The 25078-nt window shown below is 34.7% G+C and overlaps 1 pseudogene; it reads right to left on the bottom strand.

The window, feature by feature from the left end:
• Positions 1-24434: 24434 nt before the first annotated feature.
• LOC122123214 lies at positions 24435-24534 on the bottom strand (annotated as a pseudogene).
• Positions 24535-25078: the final 544 nt, after the last annotated feature.

The raw sequence follows: 25078 nt of genomic DNA on the forward strand, positions 1-25078 counted from the left end.
TAGTATCATATTCTAATATTAGCTTAATTCTTCCTGTGCTTGAATTTTGCCTCAATTTCACATGCTATATTCTTTCAGTATATAAGTTGAAAAAAGATTCCCTCTGGAAATATGCTATTTTTATAGCTAAGGGAAAAGAAGTTAACTCTTAGACCCAGACAATGGGATAGAAATCTTCCCCTAGAAATAGCCTTTCACCACTTCTGGTTCATTTTTGTAAGCTGAAGTAAGTCACATGCCCCATCTTGACATTGCAGAGTAGAGGTAAATCTCACCTACAGGAAGCTGATGCAGGACAGATTAATATGCCAAAATATGCAACATGAGATAAAGAGGAAAAAAAAGATAATTACAATATGATCAGTCATACATGCCAACACATGCCTCTGCATGAAGGAAGCTACTATGTACCTTTGTTTCTAAAACTACTGATATCTTCAAATCAGATCTTTTATGCTTGTATATTACTGGAATTAGAGAACATCTTGATACTGAGACAGCATAAAATCTCAAAGAAACCTGGACTAATCATTTCAATACTGCATTTTGTTCTGCTAGGACAAGAAACCATTTTATAGTCAATACTTTATACTAGTAATTTTTTTTTGCAGAACTGGATTTTGTTAATATATGTGACAATCCACCAGAATAAACGTCTTCCTTTATCTGCATCTTGTGCAGACAGCATAGTCAAGAAGATGTAGGAGTTCATCAGTAATACTTTTTAAAAATGCAAATAATGTGGACTGGGAGCCAATATAAATATTTTTCCAACATCACCTTCCACATCCTCATTCTTCCTTCCTAGGAAACACATCTAATCAATATAAAGGCTTAAATTTTTGGCTCTTGAACTTGAAAGTGGAAGCAGAATGTTATGGATGTTGGAGATGACTGCTAATGTATTTTTACATAATAATGTAAAATATTATGTAATAATGTAAACTAATAATGTCACATGCAAGAGCCCTATGAGTCCTAAAGGTCTTAACACTGTACTTCCTTAGTGATGTGACAGTAATGTCAGGCTTACTGGGCTTAGTATTGTTTTTCACTTCCTTTTCTACCACCTAACCTAAATTATAATACATAGTAATGGAATGAAAAAGCAAAGTCATCTTAAGAAAGTCATTTAAGGCTCTGGGAATGTGGCTTCATGGTACAGTGATTGCTTAGCATGCATGAAACCATGGGTGCAATTCCTCAGTACCACATAAACAGAAAAAGAAGTGGTGCTATGCCTCAAGTGGTAGAGTGCTAGCCTTAAGCAAAACAAGAAAAATCTCAGGAACAGTTCCCTGGCCCTGAGTTCAAGCCCCAGGACTGGCAAAAAAATTGATTTAACTAGTAAATGCCAAATAAAGAAATTATACTTGGAATATATTATTGCTCCTTCCAACTATGACCTAACAATAGTTCTTAATTCATGTGCTTTACCTATATTAGAAGACTGCGTTGAGAAAAAAAAAATTTTGTTAGTAGGTCATGACAATTAATGTCAAGAATGTGCTTAGATATCAGGTGAGGATTAATCTAAGTCTAAGTGAGATTTGGAAAATTTTTGGTCAGTTTTGGCACCAAAAATGCACCAGCTAATTAATAGTTGTGATAGAAGTAAAGGAATAAATCCAGATGCAAGAAATAAATGATAATAATAACTAAATTATACCAGAAACTGTTCTAGGGAACCATATTTGGTTATTAAAGAACTAGTTATCAAGTAGGCTTATTCCTCATTCCTTTAGCATTCTAAATCACTTAGGCTAGTTCTTAATCTCTGTGAGATAAGTTTTATCCCGTTCTATGTTGTTCTTTCATATCTGATCTCCTTTGCTTTCTAAAAATCTCAGTCTTTCTCTATTTATCTACTAAAAATTAATTATACTAAGTCCACCAATGCAGACCTCAGAGGATGCTAAATTAAGAGTCCAATGGCTCATGAGTCATTAATGTAACAACATGGATAAGGATGACATATTTATTGCTACCTCAAATTTTCTGAAAAGCTGCAATGTCATCACTTGATTCAAATTTCCATTATTTGTCTACAGTGTCATTAAGTGCACATACATGCAAATATGAGACGGGTGCTGGTGGCTCACACTTGTCATCCTAGGTACTCAGGAGGTTGAGACCAGAGGACTGTGGCTCAAAGCTAGCCTGGTCAGGAAAGTCCATGAGACACATCTTCAATTAACTACCAGAAACCCGGAAGTGGTGCTGTAACTAAAGTGGCAGAGCACCCAACTTGATCTGAAGAGCTGAGGCACATGCCCAGGATCAGAGTTCATGCCCCATGACCAATGAAAATGTGAAATGTACTTGAAGTTTCCCCAAAAGAAACTACGAAGTCAATAGTAATCTTCCCAAGCAGAAAAAATTTTCCAATATGACTCATTGCACCTACTTTTGCTGAGTTATTTAAGTTATGGCTTCTTTGCTGCACATATTCTCTTCTTTTAAAAATTGTCAAATATTACCTTTATAATAAACTTCATCTAATATTCCTTGGTTCAAGAGAGAAGTCCATACAGTTGATGTGACTTGATTTTCTTATTGTCTTAGTTCAAAGCCAACTCAGGAAGCAGAGTCTTTCAAACTCCTATCTGTAATTAAACACCAAAAATCCAGAAGTGGTGTTTTGGCTGAAGCAGTAGAGTACTAGCTTTGGGGGCAGGTGGGCAGGAAAGACAACTGTTCAGGGACAGGGTCCAGCCTCTGAGTTCAAACCCCAGAAGTGGCACAAACTAAACAAACAAACAATAAACAAAAAAACCCATATATTTCTTTGGGACCATCCTTAAAGCACTGCTTTGAAAAGAGGCTCTTTTTGCTGATCATACTCACTGGATCCTGCTTTTTGGAATCCAGGACCAGAATAAAGGAATGGATATCTGACTTTTGCAACAAGAGAATCATTTCAGGAGTTAAATATTCATGCATAAGACATTTTAAAACCTCCATGTCTTTGTTTCTTTGTAGTAGAACACTGTAAAACAATGTTATTTCCTTTTTTTCCATGCTGGCCTTCAAATGGCATATTGTTTCCTTTTGTAATACTGTCAACTAGAAGTTTACAGACAAGTTTTATGGCTAAAGTGCACACTCGAAAAAGATAGGGACAGAGTTACCTTCAAGCCTTGGATTATATTCTTGTACAGTAAAAATGAGAGCACAAATTAACTTGAACTTTGTCATTTCTCTATGTTCAATTTCTCTCCTGGATTCAGTTTCTACTTCCTGTAAAAGTTCCTTCCACTTACTTCCGGTAACAATCTATGGTATTGCTCCAGGAAAATGAATGTTTTCTGGCTTCATTGAGATAGCACAAAGGCATCTTTAGACACATGGTAACACGTGTTTCAGAGACAACTTAGTAATGAGAAAATATGGAATTTACATGGCTTATAAAATATTATCCATGTACATATGGCTGTATAAGACAATGTTAAGTGAAATGAACCCCAAATACGGACACAACTTGTTTTTTCTTTCTTACTATTGTTTTTAATGTATCTACCATGTATTTTATGTGATTTTTTTGGTTCTCTTCTATTTTCTTCCTCTATGGTATAACCCGTTTCCACTGTATTTGAGGTCGGTGAGCTGCAACTTGCATATACATTTTTCTAATGTGGGGAGGGGAAAGGAAATAAAATGCTGAAAGAAGTATACAGTATGACCCGTTGTTACAATGAGATGAACAAGACACTATGTTGAAAATGAACTTTAGTAGTTGGGGATGGGAGAGGAGAGTTGGGGCAGTGTGGAGAAAAGGGATGACAGGGGAAAAACAAAAGAGGAAGTAACAATGTTCGGTAGATAATGTACTCATTAACTTACTTATGTAACTCTAGCCCCTCTGTCCACCATTTTCACCATAAAAAAACATGAAAAAAAAAACATTATCCTGGAGTACATTAAGTTCAAATTTCCTAAGTGCTCTGTAAATTAAGACCAATTTTAAGTGGGAAGAAGGTTCTCAGAAACATTTTTTGTCAGTGTTTGTGTTGTGCATTATTACCCAAGTGTACATAAGTTAACAGAAGGAGAAACAATAGGTATAGGAGAAAGAGAAGTTCTGTGTTTAAGTATAATGGTTCCATACTCTATAGAAGACTCTGCAAATAAGACAGCGTTGAAATAATAAAGCCAAGGCCAGTATGTAGATCTATGGGAGTGACATAGAGAAAGCATTACTACTAACTGGAACATGAAGGATGAGACCACTCTCTTTCTTCTACTAGCTCTAAATCATGATAGGTAATCATGCAAATTTGTAAAAAGTAGAATGGAAGAATAATTCTGGTTCCAAGCCAGTCAGATATAAGACCATGGACTTAACTGGAAAAAAGTCCTTTTCGAGAGAGCAGGAATTATACTAGCAATAAAGTGGTTGCTAAGATCACATTTCTTTTTCTTTTCTTTATATTCTAGACATTTCCTACTTATTACAAATGAGGAAACCACGGAATCTGTTTCTTTGTGTCTTGTTTATTTTACTTCGTAGGATTTTTCCAAGTCTTTCCAGTTCCGTATGAATAGAATTCCACCGTGCATACATAAACCACATTTTGTCAATTCGTTCATCTACTGAGTGGCATATTGGTTTAAAACATGACTGCATATAAGTATCACTTAGTGTCATTCAAAAATGAGAGATGCCACCTCCCCAGACATTCTAAAAGCATGATTTCTAAGTAAGATAGGATTTTATGGTGGTACGAGTTTTGAGATATCTGGATGAGTCTCATGTATATCTTGCACTGAATTAGGCAGGAAGATATCCAATATCATAGAGGATAAAAATGGTAGTGTCAAAAATATTTTCTTTGAGAAAGATATAGGAGGCTGCCAGAAGTATAAAATAGTTCAGATAATTTTGAGGTATTTAGAAATGCAAGGTCAAGTATGTCTCTTTAAATAATAATTATGTAAGTGGAAGAGCAAAAGAAGGGGAAGAGAAAAAATAAGTGACAGCAGATCATTGTCCCAATAGAATATAAAAGAACATAATCTATAACTTTCAAGTTAAAGAGAGACCAATAGAATACATGCAAAATATTTACTTGACTTTATCCTACTTTAATGCTCCAATGGCTTTCATAAAATGCAGATGCATAGTTTTGTGTCTTCTGTCATTTGCTAAACGTTTCGTCCAGAAAAGGTTATCAATTACTTATAAATGATGCATAATTCCTAGGTATTCCAGTTATCACATACCCTCTTGATTGAGATATCTCTGTATAAACTCAAAATAACGGACAAAAAACCCTTAAAATAAACAGAAATCACATGTTTGTTTTAAGCGCTGTAGTTTACAGAGTTTTTAGCCAAAACCAAAAACGTCTATTTAGATATTCTGCATTTTGTGTGAAGAATTTTTAACAATAGTTTATTTGCTGACATGTAATTCACTTGCAATATACTATCTCCTTTTATTGTATACACTTTAGTGCTTTGGAAGTGAATTGTACCTTCATAGGTTTTCAAAGCCTAATTTTCACAAACTTGCATTTCTTCTAATAGAAATGCTAAAAATTTGAGAACAGACATTAAAATAGATAAAAAGTTCTGTTACTAGAATTTGTCCAGCATACATCCTCTGTAGTGTGTATTTTCAAAATTTTATTTTGGGGATTTTTTCCAGGGTCTCACACATACTATTTAAGTGCACTGTCAATGAACTACAATTCCCTGTCCAAATACTTTTTTTTACTTCTCTTTAATACATTCATAGAAGTATAATGAATTGATCCTATACAATTCTTTTTGACCTTTGAGACTTGAAAACTTGCTTGCTAAAATGATTGCAGCATTATACAAATGGATCACTATGAGTAGTTTATCAATTCCTCCACAAATGCGTTACTATATTTTGTGTCATCTTTTTAGAGTCATACTAGTGATTTTTCTTTTTCTTTTTTCTAAGATACTAAAGAGGAACTTATTTCATATGCTCCTCTTATTGACTATTAATTTACACATGTTCTTTAAAGAAATATCCTATTCAGGAAAAATTATATAGAAATAGAAGATATAAAAATACTTAAGATTAAGAATCATTGTAGCATTCACATTTTAGCATTAACAAATATGTTACCTCTATCTGTTGGATATGTTTTCACTTCAGTTATAGTGTCCTTTGAATTATGAAAGGCTATCACTTGATATAATTCAGTATATTCTTGCTTTTCTTTAGCAACTAATGCTTTCCATTTAGAAACCTTTACTGATACAATGTCATGAATTTTTACGTTTATCTCTTATAGGTTTTTACATCTCACATTTAGTTTGATAATCATTTTTTATTTTAAATTTTTGTATAAGGATTGAGGTAGGCCAGGTGCCTGTAGGTCACGCCTGTAATCCTAGCTAATCAGGAGTCTGAAATCTGAGGATCACAATTTAAAGCCAGCCCGGGCAGGAAAGTCCATGAGACTCGTATTTCTAATAAACCACTAGAAAGCCAGAAGTGGTGCGGTGGCTCAAGTGGTAGGGTGCTCGCATTGATCTGCAGAGCACATGGACAGCGCCTAATCCCAGAGTTCAAGTTCCATGAGTGACAAAAAACAAAACAAAAGAAACAAAAAAAGGATTGAGGTAGCAGTCTAAGATCATTCTTTAAATCTCGAGAGAAAATAGTGCCAATACACCCATTTAAGATTCTATTTTTTATTTCGTAAAGTCATAGGATAGTTTTCAAAATCTATTGAACATAAACTGAGAATTTATTTTTGACAAATCTGTTACATTCTTCTATGTGTCTGCTCTTGTAGTAGAACTATGTTGTCTTTACTACTAAACATGGTAAAAAGATTCAAAGCTAGTATGAAGGCTGAAGCTACAACATTTTACAAGATTGTTCTAACTGACCTGTATTCCTTGAATTTACATACGAGTTTATTGAGCAGGTGGACCAATATTCTACAGAGATATCTAGATGTTTGAAAGTGACTCATATTTTTTACCTTGTAAAAACACAAGACCTCAGATATTATATATAGAAAAATGTCTTCAGAGAACACTTGAAACAACTAAAATTAATTCAAGAATGAGTTACGATTTAGATAACACTGTAACATAACAAAGCTGAATGATAACAACTTGAGCTGTACAACGGAGGAGAGTGAGAGGGGAAACAATGATGTACTACATAGGAGCTATATGTAATTGCTATTGTGTTTCAAAAAACAGAAAGACTTCAGAGAAGAGAAGGAGAAAAATAACGTTTCCTGAGACAAGTTTCTTTTTAATCCATCTAATAGTTTGTACTAAACGTCAGTGAAAATGGGAAAAATTAAAATAGAAATTAAAGCATTGTATATACCTGTTACAATGTAAAGAAATTGTAATAGGAATATGATAATTAATTTCCAAAGAAATAAGAGAAAGAATAGTTAAACTCTAAAGGGAAAAATAATGAAGAGACAAAAGAAGCAAAGTAAAACCTTTATCAATAACAAACACAAGAGTTTGGAAGTGGAAAGGCAGTGGAAATATTCTAAATAACAATAAAAATTGCTAATGTGGATAGAATATGGATCACATGTTATCATATATAATTTTGAAAGGGCATACTAGGAATGAAATTTTGAAAGTCATGGTTTAAAATACTATTTGGATTATAACTAGCCAGAATAGCTCAGTGGTATACCATTGGCCTTGCATATGTGAAGCAATGGTGTGATCTCGCAAGCATTACAAAGTACACACAAAGCACACACACACACACACAAAAACCGCATAAACACACACACACACACACACACACACACACACACACACACCACATACACACATTTGGAATATTGATTTTATTATATTAAACGGAGGAAATTATCACAAACAGTAAAAGTATGTTAATATATGAAATCATAATATTGCTCGTACTATTTAAAAGTTTAGTAGAAATAAAATAGTCACAATATACTTGGATTTTAATAGATTAAGTAAATCGAAAATTAATAGAAGACATGAGAACCTTTGCAAATAAGTTTTAAATAACAATCATTTTGAAACAAGTGTCCTTTTATTTTGACAAATGATTGATGTTACTGGTGTTTTAACTCAAGATTTAGAATGTGATAGCGAGGTACTCTATATAACACTAGCGATGGCTACATCTCTAATCAGTTCACTCTGAATAGTTTTATAATAAGGTCTCATAGTTTCCCAGTCTCTCCCGAATTACAAGCCCTATTTACAATTCCCACCATAGCTAGAAAATGGATGCAACAAATCACCATGCTGAGCTCAAACTTTTTTTTAAATTCAAGAACAAATATTTCCAAAAAGTGATCAGGTAATGAAGACTTTCTTAATAAAGTAAGTGCTTCTTGAAAATACAGTAAATATTTGTTACCTGGACAAATATGTTTATAAATATAAGAAAATAAATGTATTTAAATTCACTAACCATATAAAAATTAAGAAAATAATTTCAAATAGCCACATGTTAAATATTTTAAAAGCAAAATATATGTGACTGAATAATTTACATGTGTAGAAATCATGCAAAATTATATTAACTGATCCTACAACTCTGAAAAAAGAATTACCCTAAAGAAACAAAAGGAAACATTTAAGCTCAAAATTTGAAAATTAGAAAATAAAATGAAGTAGGGGCTGGGACAGTAGCTCAGTGGTAGAGCAATTGCCTTCCATGCATGAAGCCCTGGGTTCGATTCCTCAGCACCATATAAGCAAAAAGGAAAAAGCTGGAAGTGGCGCTGTGGTTCAAGTGGTAGAGCAGTAGCCTTGAGCTGAAGAGCTGAGGGACGGGGCCCAGGCCCAGAGTTCAGGCTTCACAACCGGACCTCCCCCACCCCCCAAAAAAGAAAAGAAAATGAAGTGTACTCTTTAGTTGACTTAATTAAGTGTAAAAGCTCTGTATATCAATTTTATAATAAAAAATGCATGAACAAAGTAAGCAAAAGTACCCATTGATCAATAGCAACAGCAAAAGCATCAGTAGTTCTTGTTTTGAGTGTACAAAAATATCGATGGAAGATATAACAATGTTCCTTCCCTAAGAAGGTACATTTAAGGTACACAGGTAACCCCTGTGTACCTTACCATTACAATAAATTTAAATTGAAATTAAAAATAAACCAAAATATATATATATACCAATTAAGAATTCTTAGAAGCCATTGGTTAAAATTTTTGTAAAAAACTTCCCTAAATACCCAAGGAATATACTTTGATGATACTATTTAAATACTTCAACCACAGCAGAAAAGCAAAAAGTTTAAAAACTGTTACAAAGTAAAGTAATAAATCAGAATATATTACTATTAATAATAATCATAAGATGAATTTATAGTGGTAGTCAAATATGTAAGAAATGAGGCAATTTGCCATTCATCTGCACTTAATAAGTGAGAAAGAATTTTCTAGGTCTTTTTAAATTATCATAAGTTTAATGAAATTATTCTGTCACATCATATGATAATCAGATAAAGCTGATATTAGAGCAAAGAACAGATTGTATTAAGTTTTTGGATGTTAATGTATATACTTATTTTGGTTGTGGGAAAATGTGGGGATTTCAATTTGGTGTATATTTTTCTTGCAGGCCGGGGTTCCCTTTCCACAAGAACATGCATCTCATCTGTCCTTTTAGCCTTCCCATCATCAATGGCATCAGAGTTGCACACCAACTTGTCTAGCTTGCTACCTTGACTGACCTGGATCCACAGTCCTTCAATCGTAGTCTCTAGATAGTGCAGGTTGGTAGAAATGATCCAATTCACCCAGCTATAGATTGAGAAGTAAGTCCACTAAACTTTTTGTTTGCGTTCTGTTCTCAAGCCTCCAAAATAGTTAAGAGTACACATGAGATCCCCTGTTGCCAAGCAGTAAGAATATTTTAAAGCAACTAGATATATATATGACTTAGTCTTGTGTATACCTCAGGAAAAGTATAAAAGAGCAGTGAAGCACAGAGGACAGCCAGAATTTTAACTACCTACTCAGAGGCTGAGTAAGCAGAGCTAGCTACTCGGGAGTCTGAGATCTGAAGACCACTGTTCAATCATGAAAATACAAGTGATTATCTCAAAAAAAAAATACAGAATTGTAGCAGAGGCTGAAGTGGTAGACCACTATCGTTGGGCACAGAAGCTGAGGAATAGTTTCCATGGCACTATCAAGCCTCAAGAATGATGAATGCATGCATGAGCACATGCACATGTGCGTGTGTGTACTCACACATGCATGCACACATACACAAACACAAATGAGTATTTCAATGTGAAGTTTTTATTTTTTTATCTTGCTGTACTTTATTTCCCTGTATTAGTTCACAAATTAACAAAATCAGCTAAGGACCTATTTACATAAAATTCATCGTTTCTCTAAAATCTACTCTCTTTTTGGAAGCCTGCTTTTATTTGACCCAAAAGTAAATTATTCAGGAAGTCAATTCATCACTCACAAGTTTATAGTATTAGATGATTGTTTAGATTCCTCCTAGCAATATGATTTTGTGAAATCCTGCATCAAGTAATATATTTCTTTCACTAGAAGAGAAACCTCTGTCAAACAATTAATAATAGCTTATTTTCCTCCTGGCATTCATCTGTAGTTTTATTTTCTTCATATATTTCATGATCTGTCTGTGTATGACAAAGACTGCCGTGAAAATAAAAACACCCTTCTCAGTGCTTAGCATGTGTATACCATTCATAGATACGGAAATTGCTTTGGAATAAATAATGTTCACCCTATCTTGAGAAAGAAGAATTGGTTTCTCAGCACTTTAGGTAAGAACTTGAGGGAAAGAAACAAAAGGAAAAGTGAGGAACAACTCAACACATAGATTCAAATGAAACAAACAAACCAAGAAAACACAAATTAATTCAGTACTCAAGAACCTGCAGGAAATGAAAGATTTAAAAAAATCAGCTATGACAAGCTTATGAAATTCGTGATTACATGGGAGTGCACTGTTGTGAGAAGAGTGGCTAAAGCCCAGACTGAACAGAAAGTTCTGTACACAATGCCATGCACCTGTTGTTCTAAATTCCAGGAAGAATAACATCAAGTGGACTGAGGCCAAGTTCATACACAAGTAGGAAGCCAGTTTCTAGCTGAAAAATAATCAGGATAACTTAGGGCTGGGGGCATGACAAAGTGGTAAGAACACACATTTAAGGGGACAAAACACTCAATTCAAACTCTAATATTAGGAGTATGAAAGAAAAAAGCTATGATTTTAAATAATTAGAACAATTGTAACACTTGAGTATTTGAGTGGAGAAAAATCCATTAGAGAGATAGAATGAACCCACATTCCAATGCTCCTTTAGTGATAATGTTTAGTCGTACTTCAGACAAAACAGAGTTACCTTGCAAATGAGCACGGATGTGCATTTGGGTGATGGAAATACTCTACTTACACAGGTGTATATTAAATAGATTTTGGGGGGTAGATTGTAGTTCTTGAACTAAGAGCCTGGGTGTTGTCCATGAGCTTTTTCTCTCAAGGCTACCACTCTAATACTTGGAGCCACAGTTCCAATTCTGATTTTCTGTTGGTTGTTTGGAGATAAGAGGCTCATGGTCTTTCCTGCCCAGGATGGCTTCAAACCAAGATCGTCAGATCTCAGCCTCCTGAGTAATCCTGATTCCAGGCATGAGCCGTCGATGTTTTTAATAATTTAGTAAATTGTATAGTTACAGAAGCTATAAATTATGATTGTAACCTGTGTAATATATGTGTGTATGTATAGATCAATGCATACAGTTAGAAATATATTAAAATATTTTTGCATCTACAGTAGATTTATGAAATCATCCTTCATTAAAAATATAATGGAAACAAAAGTTAATAAGAAGCAAAACAAAGGTAATTGTTACACCTTTATTTTGTTGAATGGAATATGAATTATGAGAATCAGTTTGGGAAAACCATCTCTACTTTAACAAAATGGATAATTGCTATTAATTCCAATCCATCTCTTTGCCCATATTGTGCATCCTCAAACATGAGTGTCAAAATCAAACCACACTTTTTGCCTTTGTATTTAACTCACCTGTTATAATTTAGGGGCTAGATGAAGTAATCAAATAAAGATTAAAATAATAGTAAGTGAGGCTATTAGTTATAGCTGAAAAACATTTTAAATATGATAACTAATTAAATTACATATTTCTTACTTTTACTCTGTTGTTATGTCCCTCATTCCCACATTAGGAAAGTACATAGAAGGTTCTCACTAAATTATATGTAATTATTAAAAATGTATTGAAAGAATATGGGCACAGTGTGGTTTTAGCTTATTGAAACCTGTATGGGGTAGTGTGTTTTTGAGGACTTGCAATACGTTGTGATGGAGATGAAGGGAGGGATGTGCTTATTCTGGAAAACTGGCTAGAGGATTGCTCCCAGAAAGATAGTGATGAATTCTTCCAAAAGGACAGTAAAATCACTTTCACAACCATGTTCACTACTGCACTCTTCACTGTAGCCAAGTTATGGAAACAGCCCAGATGCCCTTTGGCGAAGGGATGGTTGGCAAAAGTATGTCATATATACATACGTGGAATGTACTTATCCATTATGAAGACTGTTACGTTATTTGCAAAGCAATGGATAGATCTAAAAATATGTTAAATAAACGAAGTCAAAGCCAGACACACAAAAGACCCATGTTCTGTCTCATATTTGGAAGTTAGAACTTTATACAATTTTACACAGCAATATTAACCAAATCATGCTATTTGTAGAGGAGTATTTAAAAGATGTAATTTTTTATAAAATTGAACTTTTAATCCACCAAAATAAATACCAGGAAACTATCACTTTGAAGATGTGAGGGGAAGTCAAAGGGAAAGAATAAAAAGAGTTATGGAGGAAGAAAGTGAAGACATGATATTCAATGCAGATAGTATGAAACTAGAAAAAATTAACGTGTGGTGAGGTTTAGAAAGACAGGGAAAAGTTATATAAGGATCCATTATACTTAAAAGCATTATTTATTGAATGTAAATTCCCTTGTACAACTAGTTATGATAATAAAAATATAATTAAAAACAATGGAGCCATCTGATCTTAAACTGTGTTCTCTTAAACCATGAGTCAATATAATAGTCTCCTCCTCAGAAATTTTCTTTGCAGGTATTTTCCTTTTAGTGACAGAAAAATGATCAATGCAATGAATATCAATACATCACTTTGCACATCATAAAGAGACACAATAAAAATCACAGTAAAAATGTTAGAATTAACCACATGATAAAATAATAGGTAGAATATGCCAAATGATCATTGATTGTTTTTCCGAGTACTATACCAATGGTATCTAATTTAATCCTCACAATAATTCCATAAAGTGGAACTACTTACATTTTTATTTCTCAGATGATGATATTGAAGTCTTCAGAGTTGGAATTACTAGTACAACATTGCACACATGGTAAGTGTTAGCCTGAGGTTCATCTCCCACTGTATCAATTAACCTCATTGTATTTTATGACTAAAATACCAGCACTTAGTCTACAAATTCTAGGAAAATTTCCCAGAATTATTGTGTACACTCATAATATTTCACTTTATCTTTGTCAGAAAATAGGGAACTGTAATATGAATACTCAAAGTTCATAATCAGTGCATACCTCCCTGGTGAAAGGAAGTGCTATAGTATAACATTCTTGACTTCTAGGTCAAAATAGCAGAAATCATATTCTATCCCTTCACTGAACACTGCACTGCCTGGGGACCCTATCTCTGTTTAACACTGTCTTACTGAAAGAATGACCTCCCCAATTCCTGATGGAAACAGACTGCAGGTCTTATGGACCAATCATTTCTACATTGTAGCTCAACTAATTTGTTTACCATTAGAAGTATTTTGATTGCTTTTTATACTCAACATTTTGAGAGAAAGGTACTACTTTAAAATGCTATTAAAGTAAGACATATAAAAATCACCTTTGACCCTAGATAAATATTTTACCTTTCATGTACCCAAAAATGCAGTCTGACCTATCATTAATGAATTAAAGCCTCTCCTACTTGGGAATACAATTGTTTTTAAAAGACATAAAGGGCTGGGAAGGTGGCTCTGTGGTAGAGTGCTTGCCTTGCATGCGTGAAGCCCTGGATTTGATTCCTCAGCACCACATAAAAAAAAAAAAGAAAAAAGCCACAAGTGGCGCTGTGGCTCAAGTGGAAGAGCGCTATCCTTGAGCTTAAGAGCTGAAGGACAGTGCCCAGGCCCAGAGTTCAGGCCCCACTACCAGACTCCCCCCCCCAAAAAAAGACATCAATACTACTATATTTGTTCAAAATTTCTTATGATACTGAAGATTCAATTGTAAATTGTTAACACTTGAAAATAACTCTTTTTCTTGGGAGTAGGAAACAAAACACAAGATTAATCCTAATCATTTCCAAAGACATTTATTTATACTACAAATTCACTCTTATAACTACAAAGATTCTAAAAACAACTGAAGCATAGTGTCACAAAGGGCATAATTTAACTTCATCATGTACATTCAAAGGACTGTGCTAATAGAAAACAAAGTTATACTAAAAATTAGCTCACGCAATTCACTTCCATTCTTTTGTTCTATATATTTTAGTTTCATAAAACCTGTCTTTTGATAAAATGATGCATAAAAAGCCTATATACCCACTTACATTTTCAGATTTTAATAATGTTTATTTCAGAAATGTCTTTAGCTGTATAGTCAATGAAATGAAATAACACTAAAGTATTCAAAGGGTTTTCAGAAATTGCAAGACTTGCTCTTGGATGTTATTTATATTGGAAAAGATCTTCAAAAAGCCTTATTTGTTAAAGTTGTGATAGTTACTCCCACAAAAGAATTATTAATGAAGAAACCTTTGTATGTAAAATACAACACACATGCTTTTTTTGTTTATTTGTTTTTGCAATGTATGTCTAACAAACATATCCACAATACTGTTTTTCAGTCAATATGATCGGATATTCAAACCTAAAAAATACGTGATTTATTCTTAGTGTGAATAGATAGTATCTTATAAAGAAAGTTATTTTCAACAGAAATCCGGAAAGGGTTTATCCACCTTGAGTTTCACAGGAATAACCAGAGTGTAATACCTCTTGGGTCAAGTCAGTCAAACTCACTCCTTGAATATATCTTAAAAGTATAGCCAATTTAAGAGGTCAAATACATATTTTGTACTGACAGTCATCTTACAGATATAACTTACTACTTAAATATATGTGTATCTTCTTGCCTAACATATACAAAGAGCTGAAAGTGATCTCTTTTATATAACTTAATGTTGTAAATGCTTTAATTATGATGATGTTATTATTTGAAGAATAAAATGTACAGAAGGGTGGTTCCACTGAAATGACAGTACGGAACACTGATAAATAACAACATTGCAACACAGTTCTTTTCAGCCTCTCTCTGTCCTCATTGGCAAGCAACATTGCAACCGCACACACACACACACACACACACACACACACACACACACACATACACACATATTTGCGTACATGTACACACACATTTACAGGCAAGGCAAATTCAGGATTTATTGTACAATAAAATTCAAATAAAATATTAGTGATAAGGCTAAGGATAATGGGTGTAGAGGAGCACCTAGAAACGGCAGTTAATGGTCTAGGAAATTTGTTTAACAGGATCCTAACAGAGAACTTCCAAAACATGCAAAAAGACAGGCCTATTCAGATACAAGAAGCTTTTAGAATTCCAAATAGACCCGAAAAGAATAGGACATCCCACCGTCACATTATAATCCACACAAGATCAACTCAGACCAAGAAAAGATCCTTAAAGCTGTGAAGGAGACAAGATTAATCACTTATAAAAGAAAACCAATTAGAATCACCTCAGATTTCTCAGCAGAGACAAGCAAAGCAAGAAGAGCCTGGAATGATGTATCCCATGCCCTAAAAACAAACAACTATCAACCAAGAATACTGTACCCAGCTAAACTCTCCTTCATAACTGAAGGCCAAATAAAAACCTTCCATAGCAAAGAAAAATTGAAACAATACATCTCCACCAAACTAGCCCTGCAAAAGATTCTTAAAGATGTCCTACATAGAAAACCAACAAGACCACAATAAAGGCCAAGAAACTGCACCCAAACTGAGAATCCAAGAATCATGGAAAGAACCCAATTTTTGCAGCCCCGGAGAAGGTGGATAACATGGCAGGAAGTCCCAAATACCTCTCAGTCCTTTTTATCAACATTAACGGACTTAACTTTCCAATTAAGCGAAATAGACTGTCTAGTTGGATTAAAAAAAAAGTTCCTTCTATCTGCTGTCTTCAGGAGTCACAACTTGCCCATAAAAACAAACACATTTTCAATGTTAAAGGCTGGAACAAAATCTACCAAGCAAATAGCCCCCATAAACAGGCAGGAGTTGCAATCCTAATATCAGATAAAATAGACTTCAAATTAAAATTTGTGACAAGAGATAAAGAAGGTCGCTACATACTAATTAAGGGTTCTCTCCTGCAGGAGGATATTACAATTCTAAATATCTATTCTCCAAAAAATGTAGCACCCAAATTTATCCAACAAACACTACTTTCCCTCAAATCCCACATAGATCCAAAGACATTAACAGTTGGAGATTTTAAAACACCACTCTCCCCACTAGATAGATCAACTCGGCAAAAACTAAACACAGAAACAACAGATCTAAACAGCAGCAGAGATCAACAAGATTTAACAGACATCTACCGAATATTTCACCCAGCAGCATCAGAATACACGTTTTTCTCAGCAGCACAAGGAACATTGTCTAAAATAGACCACATTTTAGGCCACAAAGCAAATTTGTCTAAATTCAGAAACAGTGAAGTTATACCTTGCATTCTCTCTGACCACAAGGGAATAAAACTAGAACTCAACACCAAAAGCCACCAAAGGAAGGCCGGTAGCACATGGAAGCTGAACAACACACTGCTGAATCACGAGTGGGTCATGGAAGATATTAGAAAAGAAATTCAAATGTTTATGCTATTCAACAAAACTGAGAACACAAATTACCAGCTCCTTTGGGACACAGCAAAGGCAGTATTCAGAGGCAAGTTTATAGCTCTGAACTCCTACATCAACAAATTGGGGAGATCTGAAACCAACAATTTAATGACATATATAAACCTCCTTGAAAAGAGCAGCAAGATAAACCCCAATCCAGTAGATGGAAAGAAATAATTAAAATTAAATCAGAAATAAATAAATGAGAATCCAAAAAAAACTATAGAAAGAATCAACCAAACAAAGAGTTGGTTCTTCGAAAAAATTAACAAAATTGACAGACCCTTAGCAAATCGTATCAGAAAAAGAAGAGAACACACCCAAATAAATAAACTCAGAGATGAGAATGGAAACAACACCACAAAAACAACCAAGATTCAGAACATTATAAGGGAATACTTCTCAAAACTTTATGCTAATAAGTTTGAGAACTTGACAGAAATGGACCTTTTCCTAGTAAATATTGACATTCCAAAACTAAAACAAGATCAGTTAAACCATCTTCACAGACCCATATCAAGCATTGAAATAGAAACAGCAATAAGAGAACTCCCAGGTAAGAAAAGTTCAGGACCAGATAGTTTTACAGCGGAATTCTACAAGGCCTTCAAAGCAGAGCTCACACCAATACTCCTCCAACTCTTCAATGAAATTGAAAGAAAAAGTTCACTACCGAACACATTCTATGCAGCCATCATAATCCTCATCCCAAAACCAGGCAGGGACTCATCAAAGAAAGAAAACTATAGACCCATTTCTTTGATGAACATTGAGGCAAAACTTCTAAACAAAATTTTGGCCAATCGACTTCAACAATTCATCCAAAAAATCATACACCAATATCATACAGGATTCATTTCAGGAATGCAAAGCTGGTTCAATATACGCAAATCAATTAATATAATTCATCACATCAACAGGAGCAAGGATAAGACCCACATGGTTGTCTCAATAAATGCAGAAAAAGCATTCAACAAGATTCAACACCCCTTTATGATGAAGGTTTTGGAAAAATTAGGAATCCATGGAACATTCCTCAATACAATAAAGGCTGTATATGACAAACCTACAGCCAGCATTATACTTAATGGTGAAAAACTAAAGACATTTCCTCTTAACTCAGGAACAAGACAAGGATGTCCACTCTCTCCACGTCTCTTCAATCTAGTATTAGAATGCCTAGCTACAGCAATAAGACAAGATCCAAACATAAAGGGGATCCACATAGGGAAAGAAGAAATAAAACTCTCCTTCTTTGCAGATGACATGATCTTGTATTTAATGAATCCCATAGACTCCACTCCCAAATTACTCAAGTTGATTCAAAACTTTGGCAAAGTAGCCTGGTATAAAATTAAGCCCCCCAAATCAATGGCTTTTCTGTATGCCAACAATGAGAAAAGTGTGGCTGAAATTAGGAAAGTAACTCCATTTGTAATATCCCCACAAAAATTAAAATACCTAGGAATTAACTTAACAAAATGAGTGAAGGACCTTTATGATGAAAACTTTAAAATCTTGAAAAAGGAAATCAAAACAATACTTAGAAAATGGCAAAACATTTCATGCACCTGGATTGGAAAGATTAACATCGTGAAAATGGCAATACTTCCCAAGGCTATCTACAAATTCAATGCGATACCTGTCAAAATTCCAACCTTGTTCTTCAAGGAAATAGAAGAGGCATTCTAAAAATTCATATGGAACAATAAAGACCCTAATAGCAAAAACGATCCTCAATGGAAAGAACACTACTGGAGGAATATCAATACCAAATTTCAAACTCTACTATTAAGCCATAGTAATCAAAACAGCTTGGTACTGGCATAAGAACAGACCTCACGACCAATGGAATAGAATTGAAAACCCAGAAATGAACCTACAGACCTATAGCCATCTAATATCTGATAAGGGAGCTAAAAAAATAGAATGGAAGAAAGACAACCTCGTCAGTAAATGGTGCTGGCAAAATTGGTTAACTACTTGTAGAAAACTAAAGCTAGATCCTTATATATCACCCGGCACATGAATCAATTCCAAATAGATCAAAGACCTCGGAGTCAAACCAGACACTCTGAAAACATTACAGGATGGAATAGGAGAAACCTTAGGTCTCCTTGCTCAGGCCGAAATTTTCTTTATAGAGACCAGGAAACACAACAAATCACAGAAAGGTTGGACAAATGGGATTGCATGAAGTTTCAGAGCTTCTGCATGGCAAAGGACTTAGCTAGCAAGATCAATAGAAAGCCCACAGATTGGGAGAAGATCTTCACTAGCCATACAACGTACAAGGCTCTCATATCTAAAATATACTTGGAACTCAAAAAATTAAATCCCCCAACAACAAATCCTCAAGGAAACAACTGCCCAATAAATAAGTTGGCTAAAGACATAAAGAGAAACTTCTCTGAAGAAGAAAGAATGATGGCCAATAGACACATGAAGAAATGCTCAATCTCCCTAGCCATAAAAGAAATGCAAATCAAAACAACATTGAGATACCAGCTCACCCCAGTTAGAATGGCAAAAATCAAGAACTCTAACAACAACAGATGCTGGAGGGGATGTGGACAGAAGGGAACCGTACTTCATTGTTGGTGGGAATGTAAACTTGTTCAACCACGTTGGACAGCAGTATGGAGGTTCCTCAAAAGACTTCACATAGAGCTCCCCTATGACCCAGCAATCCCACTTTTGGGTATTTAACCAAATGTTTACAAACAAGACCACACTAAAGCTACCAGCACAACTATGTTTATTGCAGCATTATTTACCAAAGCTAAGATATGGAACCAACCCAGATGCCCCTCAGTAGATGAGTGGATCAAGAAAAAGTTGTATATGTACACAATGGAATTCTATGCCTCCATCAGAAAGAATGACATTGCCCCATTTGTTAGGAAATGGAAAGGCTTGGAAAACATTATATTAAGTGAAGTAAGCCAAGCCCAAAGAAACATAGGTCCCATGGTTTCCCTTATTTGCAATATCTAGTATATGTATGAGTCAAGCAGAAAAGGTCAGATAATGTGATGTTAGGAAAATGAACCCTTAGATATGTATTTTAATGTTTTTTTTTCTTTCATGCATTTGTTTCTAATGCATTTATAAGATTATTTCTTTGTTGCTTTGTATCTCCCTCCCCCACAGTATAACCCCTGCTTTCACTATATTTGATGTTGGTACAATTTGTAGAGGACAGGGGGAAAAACTAGTCGTTTAAGGATACAGTTGGACCCGTTGCAACAATGAGAAGTACATGTTGTCATGTCGAAAACGAACTTTACAACTTTGGTGCGGGGGGGGGGGGGGGGGGGCGGAGGGGAGGAAGGGAGGACAGGGGGTGGGAAGATTGGGTGGGTGGGCGGGGGAAGGCTGGGAAGGGATGTGAAGGGCAAAGAAAGGAGGAATCTGCAATGCTTGATAAGAAATATACTCATTATCTTGCCCATGTAATTGTAAGCCCTCTGTACAGTATGTTCACAAAAAAATAAAAATAAATAAATAATAGGAAAGAAAAGAAAAGAACCTAAGGGATATGAGGACCAAATTATAATGATATTTCACTAGGTATCCTATGTGAAAGCAAAACAAAATGCGCCAGAAGAAAGCTCAGAAAATCTGAATATAATACAGGCCTATTTGTCCTCCCTAACTGTCATAGATGTATATGTTAATTCTAAGGAGACTTAAGTTCTAATAGCATTCGAAGTAGTGGAAGACACTCATGTTTTACCGATACAAATTATGTCCATACAGGTAGACCCATTGCAACAGTGAAATGTACAAGTCGTTATGTCGAAAACGAACTTTACAACTTTCGTGCAGGGGGTGGGGAGGAGAGGGGAGAAGGGAAGGCGGGGAGGATTGGGTGGGGAGGATGGAAAGGGAAACAACGGAGGAGGCTACAATGCTTGATAAGAAATGTACTCACTATCTTGCCCATGTAATTGTAACTCCTCTGTACAGTATTTTCACAATAAAAAAAAACAAAGTATGTCCAAAAAAATATTAGTGATTAGGAAAAATGATAATTTGCCTTATTACAAAATAATACATAATCCACTCACCACGGTGGTTACATTTTCCCTGTCTCTCCACAATTGACCATTTATTTTTAGTTCATTCATTCATTCATTAGTTTGGTGCTAATACTAGAGCTTGAACTCAGGGCCTGGCTCTGTCTCAGAATTTGTTGTTTATTTTGTTTTAGTTTTCTCAAGGCTAGCATTTTACCGCTTGTAAGAGCTCCATTTCTAGCTTTTGCTGGTTACTTTCAAACCAGAATCTAATGGTCTGTTTTTCTTGGTCTGGTTTCAAACCACAATCATCAGATTTTGTCTTTCTGATTAGCTAGGAATAAAGACATGAGCCACCAGTGTGGCTCCTACTTTTTCCTATACTTATCTATTGCACATACTTAGATAGCAATTTAATATTGAGAGTATAGAAGCAAGATGTACAGTGATTATATTGTTCTGTCAGAAATTCAAGTTAGTAATGTAAATTTCTTCTTAAGACCATACACAAAAAATACTTAAGAAGAAATCTGATGATTTGTGTGTGTGTGTGTGTGTGTGTGTGTCCTGTTGCAATATGTTCCACATATAAGCACTGTGCAGGTGTGTCCAGCCATTCACAGTTATTGGATAAATATCTGCCTTGAGATACCAACTCATGGACAATGTCTAAGTGTCCACTCTAGGCTTCCCGATGAAGAGGATTATACTTATCCTCATACCTAGTATTGATATGAGTGGCCTTTTTGGAAAGTAGTGTCTGCACTGTAGTAAGCTGCAAGGCAAGCACTCTACACTGAGCCACCTTCCCAGCCCAAGGATTAAGATTCTTATCTGTAATTTAGTCAAAGCTATGTCTCTTTATGTAGGCGACTAACAATGTATTTACTAATTTCAAGTAAATACATAAATTCTATTTCATCTTTTTTTAAAAATAAAAAAAACTTGTTTGCTCTGTAAATTGAGTAGAAGCATGGATTTTGTGGCTAGCTAGGTCATTGCACATCTGGATCTCTTTTCCTCTCTCTGTTTTATGGTTCTCATAGACAATATGATTGCTCCATAATTATCCTAATTTATTTTGCTTTTATATTTTTGGTTGCATCATTTCACTTTCTGCTCTGCCATTTCCCAAAACAGCACCACATGAACAGAAAAATCCAGAAGTGGTGCTGTGGCTCAAGTGGTAGAGCGCTTGCCTTGATTTGAAGAGCTCAAGCACAGTGCCCAGGCCCAGAGTTCAGGCCCCACAACTAATTAAAAAAAAAGAATCTCAATATTTGATAATTCTACTAACAGATTTGACTGAAATCAGTTGAATCACACTTTTCCTGTAAAATGAAGTAATAGATCCAGGCTAGGAAAGCAGCTAGAGAAGGCAGGCAGATTGTATCTGTAAAAAAACTTGTGGAAAATGGAATCGAGGATCACTTACTGGTGATTCACTTGCACTTGAAGCATGATTCTGAATTATTGCTTGCTGATTCTGAACTATTGCTTTGATCATTATATTCTCCAAGAAGAAAAAGTGAAATTTAATTGATAGCAAAGGACTACTAATACATTTTGACTTCTCATTAAGCATCTTCAATCATCAAAATCACCTGAAGACAATAGATAGGCCTATTTTTAGATGAAAACAAGTGTCTTAAAAAAAAAAAAAACAAGAATTTAGGTAGTCATAAAAAGGACTTCTATTTTACTAATGCATTATACATTTTTTCTAATGTTGGATACCAACATTAGAAAGCTACTAGAAAGCTCTTAAATCCCATATGTTGAAGTGAGTTCTCTTACACTATAACATGGTATTTCCCAAATCATTTACATAGAAGGCATTGTTTCCTATTTTCTCATTCCTAGAATAAGCTGCACATGAAGACACCACTGGTCCATATTTTCAGTCTTTACCTTTGAATACTGAGGAAAATCTTTCCTCTGCTCCCTATAATTCACTACTCTCCAGTTAGAATAATTTAGAGTAGTAAAAATGGAAAAAGAAAATAAATCATGGTGAAAAAACATATGCAGAACATTCACCAGTTTTTTCTGACCAGTTCAACCAATGTGAACTATTGGGGAAATACATGGACACCTCATTCCCACTGGTACTCAAAATCTCTGGTTAGGCAATTCTGACGAAGACAAGGAACAAGATGAAAAAATGAGGAATGGTATCAATTGCAAGAAAAAAATGGAGTAGGATCCAAGCAAATTTCTTCTTTGGGATGCCGAAATTTATCGGCTTACTGTGGTGTGAACACTACTTTCCAAAAAGGCCACCCAGATGAATACTAGGGATGAGGATGAGTATACCCCTCTTCATCGCGAAGCCAAGAGTGGACACTTAGACATTGTCCATGAGTTGGTAGCTCAAGGCAGATATTCATGCAATAACTCTGAATGGCTGGACACCCCTGCACAGTACTTATATGTGGAATAATACCAGAATGGCTTCTTTATTACTTCATCATGATGCAGATACCAATCCCCAAACTAAAGGCCTCTTGACCTCCTTGCATCTTGCTGCTGGGAATAGAAATAGCAAAGATACTCTGTATCTCCTTCTGTTGAACCACTATATCAAACCAGGTCTGAAGAACAACTTTGAAGAAACTGCATTTGATATTGCCAAAAGATAAGTATGTATCACTACCTCTTTGAAGTTGTCGAAGGCTGTACAAATTATTCTCCTAAATCGTAATGGTTTGGTTAAGTTTCTTAAATTTCAAAAATGCCAGTCCATCTTTTGTGTCCCTACAAATTTTTTTCACAATACAAAACAACAGCAATATCTTACTATAAAAATTTATGTATTCCATGGTATTCTTCCAAGTGAATTGCATGACTTTGATATTAAAATGTATTCAAGAGTTGTTTGTATACATCTGTAATGATTTCTGCAGAGTTTGTGATTTTTTAAATCAGAAATATTTTTAACTTTTCTGTTGAAATGAATAGTATAGAAACTAAAGATGTTCTGGGTGCTTTTCTGAAAAAAGTATATCTATGTTTGTGTAATGTCCATAATCTATTTCATTCTCTCCTAGATATAATACTTTGAATTCTACATTGTAATATAATGTATAGACTCATTAATAAATGTGACCTTGCAGATTGCATTCCATATAGAAGAATTTTAAGACTCCTTTTTTTTTTGTAGTTTCTTATATTATTTTATTTCTTTGGGATAAAATGGCAATATTATCTAATTTCAAGTTTTGTAAAGGTTATGCTATGTAAAGGCCTTTCTAAGGAGAAAATTTAATACACTGATGTCAAACTAACCTTTAATTCTATGAATTACATGTATTGTTACACTTGTATTTTTGTAATCAACTTTTTAATAACTGTTTTTCATTTCTTGCATCAGAAGAATGAAAAATATGGAATACTTCACAAATTTTCATATCCTCCTTGTGCAAGTGCCATGTTAATCTCTGTATTGTTGTAATTTGGGTAGACCTGCTGCTGAAGCATGTATTATCCTCTAAATTTAAGTACATAATGATACAATCTTTATACAGACATATATCCATGGTTGCCTATTTGTAACAAGGAACCCTTATTGTTCCTAAAAATGCTATTGATCTTATTTCTCTAAATTTCTGTGTACAGTGGAAAAAACTTTTATAGTTTGGTCGATTGCTCACATTTACAATTTTTTGGTCAATGACTATTTTGTCATTTTCATTTTAAATTTGATCATACTTTGAAGCCTTTACAGCTAAGTCCAAAGGTGGTAGCTTTTCAAGTACTTATTTATCAACTGAGTTAGCTTTGTGGAGCTAATGGATTCAAAGTAAGCCTTACTTAAGAGCTACTTCTAACTTTCTGCAGGTTAAAATTTCCCAAATGAGGTCTTCCTGGGACAAATGTCTACCTGAACTGTGAAGACTCAGGGTCTATGTTGAGGGGGCAGAATGATGCAGGCTCCAGCCTCGGGATTATCTGAGGACTGTGTTTGGGATTAAGAAAACTTTTGGAACGCCAGGCTACAGAGGGAAAATGTTCCCTCTCCCTA

The sequence above is a fragment of the Dipodomys spectabilis genome, unplaced genomic scaffold (assembly GCF_019054845.1).
Source record: "Dipodomys spectabilis isolate Male_0828 unplaced genomic scaffold, ASM1905484v1 ptg000226l, whole genome shotgun sequence".
NCBI classification, from domain to species: Eukaryota; Metazoa; Chordata; class Mammalia; order Rodentia; family Heteromyidae; genus Dipodomys; species Dipodomys spectabilis.